We start from the raw sequence: 8194 nt of genomic DNA, 5'->3' as shown, positions 1-8194 counted from the left end.
TGGTGACGGTAGCCTTTCTTCGCCAGCAAGGGATCCAGGTACACTTGGACGATTGGCTGATTTGTGGACCTTCTTACCAAGAGAGCCTTCACAGTACACAGACAGTCCTGTCTCTTTCTACACTGGGTTGGGTGGTAAATTACAGCAAGAAAATCAAATCTAAACAAGCAGCGTGGTGGTGTCTATATCAAAACAAGGACATCAAAGCAGTCCAACTTAGTCCAGAAAAAAGAAAGAAAAAGAGGGGGAAAAGTCTCAACAAGTGCTGCAATATTGAATATTGTTCATTAATTGCATGCACAACAAGTCATCATAGACTGAAAACCCCCCAAAAAATAAGTCTATTTTTATTTTCTTATATTTATAAATGCTTATATTCACACATAGTTCCAGCTCTAAAAAGTCAAACAAAACCACAAAATAACTTATCTTTTGACAAATCTGTCTTGCGTATAGACTCAGACGGTCCCGTTTCGTATTTCTTCCTCAGGGAACCCAGGCGCGGACTTGTGAAAAAATTGAGTGACTAAAAAAACACTGGACTGGACGCTGATCTGAGTGTGATGTTTTTTTTAATTACAGCAAGAGTCATCTCACCCCTACACAGACCCTGGAGTTTCTGGTAGTGTTATTCAATACCCAGGTGGGGAAGGTTTTCCTCCTTCAGCAGTGTCAGCTTAAGCTCAAACAGCAAATTCACTGTCTGTGGACGTGAGATTTTTGCTCAGGTTCTTGGTTCTATAGCAGCAACTTTGGATGTTCTTCTTTGGGCGAAGTTCCACATGTGGCCCCTGCTGTTCTCCCTGTTGAGCCAGTGGTCTCTGGTCTCGGGCACTTGCAACCAGCTGGTGCTCTAGACGCCTCAAGCTGTAAGGAGATTGACTTGGTGGCTTCTCCCTGTGCACACTCTGACGGGGTTGCCCTTAAAGATTCCCTGTTGGTGTGTTCTCACCTCTGATGCCAGTCTCTTCAGATGGGGAGCCCATTTCCTCCACCTTTCTCCATAGGGCAGCTGGTTTAGAGTGGAGGCTTCCTGATCATAAACAGATTGGAGCTTCAAGCTCTCCAGATAGCTGTACTATCCTTAGCACCTCTTCTTTGCAAGAGGCTGGTGCGCGTGCTCTCGGGTTATGTCACAATCATGTCTTGCATCAACAGACAAGGAGTAACAAAGAGTGTATCTCTAGCCCAGGAGGCGTGCCTTTTTTATTTTTTTTCAGTTGCCGGAATTGAACATTCCGATGATTTCAGCATCTCACATAGCGGGTTCACTGAACCTGTAAGCGGATTTCCTCAGCAAAGTGTCTCCAGACCCAGGGGAATGGTAACTGTCAAAGACTGTATTTTGCCTCATTTCCACATATTTATTTATTAGGATTTATTTACCGCCTTTTTGAAGGAATTCACTCAAGGTGGTGTACAGTAAGAATAGATCAAACATGAGCAGTAGGTGATTAGAGCAGTAAAAATATTCGAACAACAATACAAAGTATGGCATGGTATACTACTTGCAATGACAACACAATATGTACTAGAACATCATAATTTGTAGTGAGGGGTAAGTTAAAGTTGTAACATATAGATGAGTAAGAAAGTAGGAAGAATTAAAAAGTAAGGTGATTGATTTGAAGAAAGTTGCACGTGAGGTCAGAGAGATGGTTAAATATTATCTCAGCTAGGGTAGGAGTGGATAAACATGTCCCACTGCAGTATGTGCAGCCCGAGTCGATCCTTGTGTGTGTGAGTGAGACTAACTTGTTAGTTATTTTTTCTATTAAAGGCTTGATTGAAGAGCCAAACTTTTACCTGCTTCCTGACGTAGAGGTAGTCTTGTGTTAAGCGGAGCCTTTCAGGCAATGCATTCCAGAGTGTTGGGGCTACTCCGGAGAAGGCTCGCTTGCGGGTATCACATTGTGTAATGTCTTTTGGAGAGGGTGTAGTTAGTGAAAGTCCTTGGGAGGACCTTAGTGTCCTTGGCAGTGTGTGGAGGATCATCCTATTCTTCAGATACTCGGGGCCATTTCCTTTCAGGGCCTTGAAGATCAGACATAGAGTTTTAAATTTAGCCATGTATTGTACTGGTAGCCAGTGAAGTTTTTGCAAAAATGGTGTGATGTGGTCATGTCGCTTGCAACCTTCTATGAGTCTTGCTGCTGCATTCTGAATCAACTGGAGCTGGTGTAGACCCTTTGTAGTCAGCCCATTGTATAGTGCATTGCAGTAATCCAGTCTTGATGATACCATGGCATGCACAACTGGGATAAGATTTACCTTCTTGATGTAAGGAGAGAGGCAGCGTAGCTGTCGCAAATAGTAGAAGTAGCTCTTGAAGGTTGCTTGGATTTGAGGAATCAGAGTAAGTGTTGAATCTAAGGTGCCTGACTTGTGATTTGAGGGGGAGTTCATACTTCCCAAAAGGGATTTTTATGTCAGGTTTGTATCCACTTATGTTAGGAACCCAGAGAAGCTTGGTTTTACTTGGGTTCAGGCAAAGTTTGTTGTGTTTAGCCCATTCTTGAATTGATGTTAGACAAGTGATCAGTTTATTCAAGGCTATAGGTAAGTCAGGTTCAATGGGTATGAGTAGCTGCACATCATCCGCGTAGATGTAGAACTGAGTGTCCATTGACCGAATCAGCTCAGCTAGTGGCTTGAGGTAGATATTGAACAGAATAGGTGACAGTATCGATCCTTGTGGTACCCTGCAGGTCAGTGTCCATGGTGGTGATGAGTTGCTGCCAATCTTTATGGATTGTTGCCTGTCTGATAGGATCTGAACCAAGCAAGTACTGTTCCATTGATACCTGTTTCTGTCAGTCGTGCTAGCAAGATATCATGATACACAGTGTCAAAAGCTGCTGAGAAATCTAGCAGTACTAACATTGAGGCAAATCCCTTGTTTTGGTTTCTGTGAAGATCATCTAGCAGGGATACAAGGACCATTTCTGTTCCATAACCAGGTCTGAATCCAGATTGACATGGATCTAGCCAGTTACTCTTTTCTACCCATTCATTAAGTTGAACACAGACTGTTTGTTCTATGAGTTTCCCTAGAAACGAGATGTGGGGCCTTCCGGTTCTGGACCTTATGGCATCCAGACTCAATGTGCAAGTACACAGATTCTTTAGCTGCTTCGGGGAGAGACTCCCTAGGAATGGATGCACTGGTACAGCCTTGGCCGTCGTAGGCCTCCTTTATGCTTTTTCTCCATGGTCTCTCGTGGGAAGGATGTTGCACAGGATTGCACGTCATCCCGGGAAGGCTGTTCTTGCCTAGACATCCTTGGTATGCGGACCTCATCCGTCTTCAAATTGCTCCTCAGTTGACTCTTTCTCAACAGATGAGCTTATTGCACAAAGGTTCAGTACTTATGGAGGATCCCTTCCACTTTGCTCATACGGCCTGGTTCTTGAGAGGGAGCAATTGAGGAGGAAGAGTTACGCAAATGTGATATTACTACCTTGCTGCAAGCCCAGAAGTAGTCCACTTCTTCTTATGCTAGAGTGTGAAGAACTTAAGAGCTGGTCTGCACAGAATGGTGTTTCTCCATTTCGTGCTTCCTTGTCTCAAATTTCATCCTCCCTTTAGGAGGGATTCAAAAAAGTTTTGGCTCTCAATTTGCTCAAGGTTTCAGGTGGCAGCATTGGCGTGTCAAGATACAGAATGCCTCATTTGCTGCTATCCCTGATATAGTTCGATTCCTCAAGTGAGTCGCTCGTCTGCGTGCCCCTCTTTGCAATATTTGTCCTCAGTGGAGTCTTCAAGTGGTTCTTAATGCTCTTCAGTCGGCCCCCTTTGTGTCCCTTTGTTCAGCAACTATCAAAGATCTTACTTTTAAAAGCAGTATTTCTAGTTGCCATTTCGTCGGCATGGATAGTTTCAGAGCTTCAAGCTCTGTTACGGGGATCCCTTTCTCTACTTTTCTGACACGGGAGTTTCCATACGGACAGTTCCGTCCTTTTTTTTGCCAAAGATTGTATCTCCTTTTTATATCAATCAGACTGTTTATTCTTTTTTTCCATGGAGATCTAGTCTGCAGAATATACTTCCCTGCTACTGATGGATGTAAAGCGCGTCCTTATGTGCTATCTTACTACTACCAACTATTTCAGGCGGTCTGATCATCTTTTTGTCCTTTTTGCTGAACCCTGGAAGAGTTTGCTGGCCTCCAAAGCGACAGTGGCTCAATGGCTTAAGGAGGCTATTTCTTTGGCTTACACTCTGAGGGATAGATCTGCTCCCACGCATGTCAGTGCTCATTCTACCCAGTCTTTGGCGACTTCTTTGGCAGAGTCTAGGGCAGTTTCATTTTCACAGATCTGCTGGTCAGCGATGTGGTCGTCTTCTCATTCCCTTGGTTCTCGCTGCAGGGATATCACAGCCCCTCCTCTCTTAAGGATTGCTTTTGTACATCCCATTTGGACTGATCCTTGGGACATAATGGAAGATGAGGATATAAGGAGATTGGGATATGTAAACTAAGGTATAATAATCATCAGGACCGAGATTAAGAGGAAGGGTTAAAGTTATGTAGGGTTATTCGGGTTATATAATTGTCTGTCAGTTTGCACAGCAGGATGGTTCAATTTTTGCAGATTTTGCCCATTCATCTTGGCAGAATAGCTTGAGCTCTTTCAAGTTGGCTGGGGATCATTTGTGCACTGCAGTCTTCAAGTCTTGCCACAGGTTTTCTGTTGGATTCTTATCTAGTTTTTGGGCCAATCAGGGATATTGACTTTTTTTCACTCAATTGATGCTGTTGCTTTGGATCATTTTTCTTCCCAGTCCCAGGTCTGTATCAGACTGGAAGAGGGTTTTCCCTGTGGTCTGCTTGTACTTTGCATTATCTCATTGAGTTTTGCAATCCTAACTGTCCCCGCTACTACAAAGCATCCCCATAACTTAGTATTACATTCTCCATACATTAATGTAGGGATGGTGTTAGGTTGATTTGTTGAATATCTTCTGAACCACACACGTCATTTAGCTTTGAGACCACAAATTCATTCTCTCACTTGCATGTAGTCTTGCTCTAAGTGTTTCTTTATAAATGCTGTGCATACAGTCAGACTGGATGGACCGTACATTTACTACGTTACTATGTTCTAGAGAAGTGGTTTGCTTCCTGCCATCCTGTCATGCAGCCCATGTTTGTGCAGTAAATCGTTATGGTTTTATTGGTTGTTATTGGTTCTCTGGGCTGGTTCTGTTTCTTTGATTGGCTGATGGTTCATGATTTTTTTTTCTTTATCTTCCTTTTCAGTCCACATTAACATAGAAATTGATGGTAGATAAAACCTGGTATGCCACATATAACCTAATTTTAATTGCCACTCCGTGCAGGTTTCTTCTCTATGCTTTATTGAAGTATGAAAGTCGTTTTTTTTTTTTCTTTGAGTGGAAAAGCTCTATTGATCCAATTAGTTTGTAATATAGAGATCCTCTGTGGTTGTCCCACCCCTTTTGAATTTCATCACTGTGTTTGCCCCTACCACCTTCATCAGAAGGGTACTCCAAGCATCTACCATAATTTCCTTGAAAAAAATATTTCCTGATGCTGCTTCTAAATTTTCTTCTTTATTTCATATCCTGTAGTTTCCCATTTTGGATAAGATTGGTTTGTGTTATATCTGCCATGTCCCTTCTCTAGAAAATAAATATCCAGGTTTTCGAGCTTCTTCTCATGTCTTTTCATGCAGACACCATACCATTTTGATTGCTATCCTTCTGTCTGAAGTGTTTTTATATCCTTAGCAAGGTACAGCCTCCAAAACTAAACAAAGTGCTCCAAGGCACGGCTTACATTATGGGGTTGCAAACAGGGCTGTTGCCCTGGGCCCCCATGCCTGCCCAAAACTGAAAGTAGCACAACCTGCTGTCAAGTTTTAGGTCCCCCTTGCAAATTTATGTCTAGCACTAACTTTGAAGTGAGACCACACCAGTGACTTGTACAGGGAAATAAGTGCCTCCTTTTTGCTGGTTATGTCCCGCACTGTGCAGCTGAGCATCCTTCTAGCTTTAGCCACTGCCTTGGTACATTGTTCTCTACCTTGAAATTCTTAAATAATATCACTTTGACAGGTATCTCCTGGTCCATGCACATCAGCCTTTAACCCTTAATTGCACATCAGCTCTTTAGGATTTGTACACCCAAACAGCACTTCTTTACATTAAATCTTTACTGCTAAACATTAGATCATTTTTTTTTAGATCACGTCTCATGTTGTCCACTCCTTTCAGGGGTGTCCACTGTGTTACAAATCTTTCATATCATCTGCCAAAACATTTCTTTCTAACACTTCTTGGACAGGGACGTGCCAACACGGTAAGCGAGGTAAGCATGGCAGGGGGGCGCCACCCTCTGGGGGGCGCCGCCGCACCATGCTCACCTCGCTCGCCCTCTCGCTCTCATTGTTCAACTACTGCCCGCCCTCTTCTCCCCCCACCCAACATCCCTTTTCTTTTTTTTTCTTTTAAATTTACCTCCGTGGCGGTCCAGCAGCGCAGCGTCAGTGAAGGAGGCGGCGCTCGCCTCCAGACGTCTCTAGCCTTCCCTTCACTGTGTTCCGCCTTCTTCTGACGTCAAGGAAATGGATGCGAAGGGGGAGGGGAGAAGAGGGCGGGCCAGGCCAACTGGGACATGATGGGAGCAGGAGGACAGAGGAGAGAGGAGCATGGATGCGAGGTGGGGGGGGGGGGGTCATGGAAGGGAGAGAGGGGAATTGCTGGATAGGGATTAATGGAGGGTGACAGAGGAGCATGGATGGGAGGGGCAGGGCTCAGGGAGAGAGGGGAATTGCTGGATAGGGATGAATGGAGGGGACAGATGGGCATGGATGGATATGGATTGCAGGGCGGGGCTCAGGGAGAGAGGGGAATTGCTGGATAGGGATGAATGGAGGGGGCAGGGGACAGATGGGCATGGATGAATATGGATGGCAGGGCTCAGGGAGAGAGGGGAATTGCTGGATAGGGATGAATGGAGGGGGCAGGGGACAGAGGAGCATGGAATGGGCATGGATGGGAGGGCAGGGCTCAGGGAGAGAGGAGAAATTGCTGGACATAGAAGGGAGGGAAGAGAGATGAAGGAGATGAAATGAGGGAAAAGGAAGAGAGGAGAAAAACTGCACATGGATGAAGAAAATAGGCAGAAGCTGAGGACCAGAAATGAAGAAGAAAGGAGGAAAGGAAAGAAATAAATGGAAAGGAAGCCCTGGAAACGGAGTTAAGAGGACAGATAGCAGCAGAATCAGATACTGGGCCAGCATGATCAGAAAAAGAAAGTCACCAGACAACAAAGGTAGAAAAAAATCATTTTATTTTCATTTTAGTGTTTGGAATATGTCCACTTTGAGAATTTACATCTGCTATCTTATTTTGCAATGTATAGCAGTTTGTTTCTAAGAATATTGCTGACAATTCCTGTCAGTGTGGCAAGTGGTGAGCGATCATTTTCTCCGAGGACAAGCAGGCTGCTTGTTCTCACGACTGGGTGACGTCCGCGGCAGCCCCCACCAACCGGAAAGAAGCTTCGCGGGACGGTCGGCACGCAGGGCACGCCCACCGCGCATGCGCGGCCGTCTTCCCGCCCGTGCGCGACCGCTCCCGCCAGTTCCTTTTTTTCCGCGCCTGGAGAGAGTCGTGCTTTGCCGCTCTCTCTACTTCAGCCGCCGGATTCTTGCGATCGCGTATACGCGGATCGCGCTTCGTTTAATTTCCTTTTAGTATTTCTCTGTTACGAAAAAAAAAAAAAAAAAAACTGCGCGTGTGGAGCACGCGCTCCCCTTTTCCCTCGCTTCCAGCGGGGACGCCTCGTTGCGGCCTAGTGGCCGCTCGGTCGGCTAGTTTTTTCGTGGTGTGATTTTAGCCACCATTGCCGACTTTGACTTCGCCGACGCGATTTTTCCGTCGATGTCCTCGAAGGTCCCGAGTGGATTTAAAAAGTGTGGTCGCTGCGGCCGGCCGATCTCGCAGACCGACACCCACGCTTGGTGCCTCCAGTGCCTCGGGCCGGAGCACAATCTCAAGTCGTGTGCGCTGTGTCTCGGTCTCCGGAAACGGACTCAGGTTGCGAGGCAAGTTCTGCGGGACCGTCTTTTTGGAACTTGCGCCGGCCCCTCGACGTCGACCTCGACGGCATCGGTATCGAAGGCCGGATCTTCGGTACCGGTATCGATGCCCGAGACATCGGCA

The sequence above is a fragment of the Microcaecilia unicolor genome, chromosome 7, assembly GCF_901765095.1.
Source record: "Microcaecilia unicolor chromosome 7, aMicUni1.1, whole genome shotgun sequence".
Classification (NCBI taxonomy): Eukaryota; Metazoa; Chordata; class Amphibia; order Gymnophiona; family Siphonopidae; genus Microcaecilia; species Microcaecilia unicolor.
The sequence above is the reverse complement of the archived record's forward strand: the minus strand, read 5'-3'. Positions refer to the sequence as shown.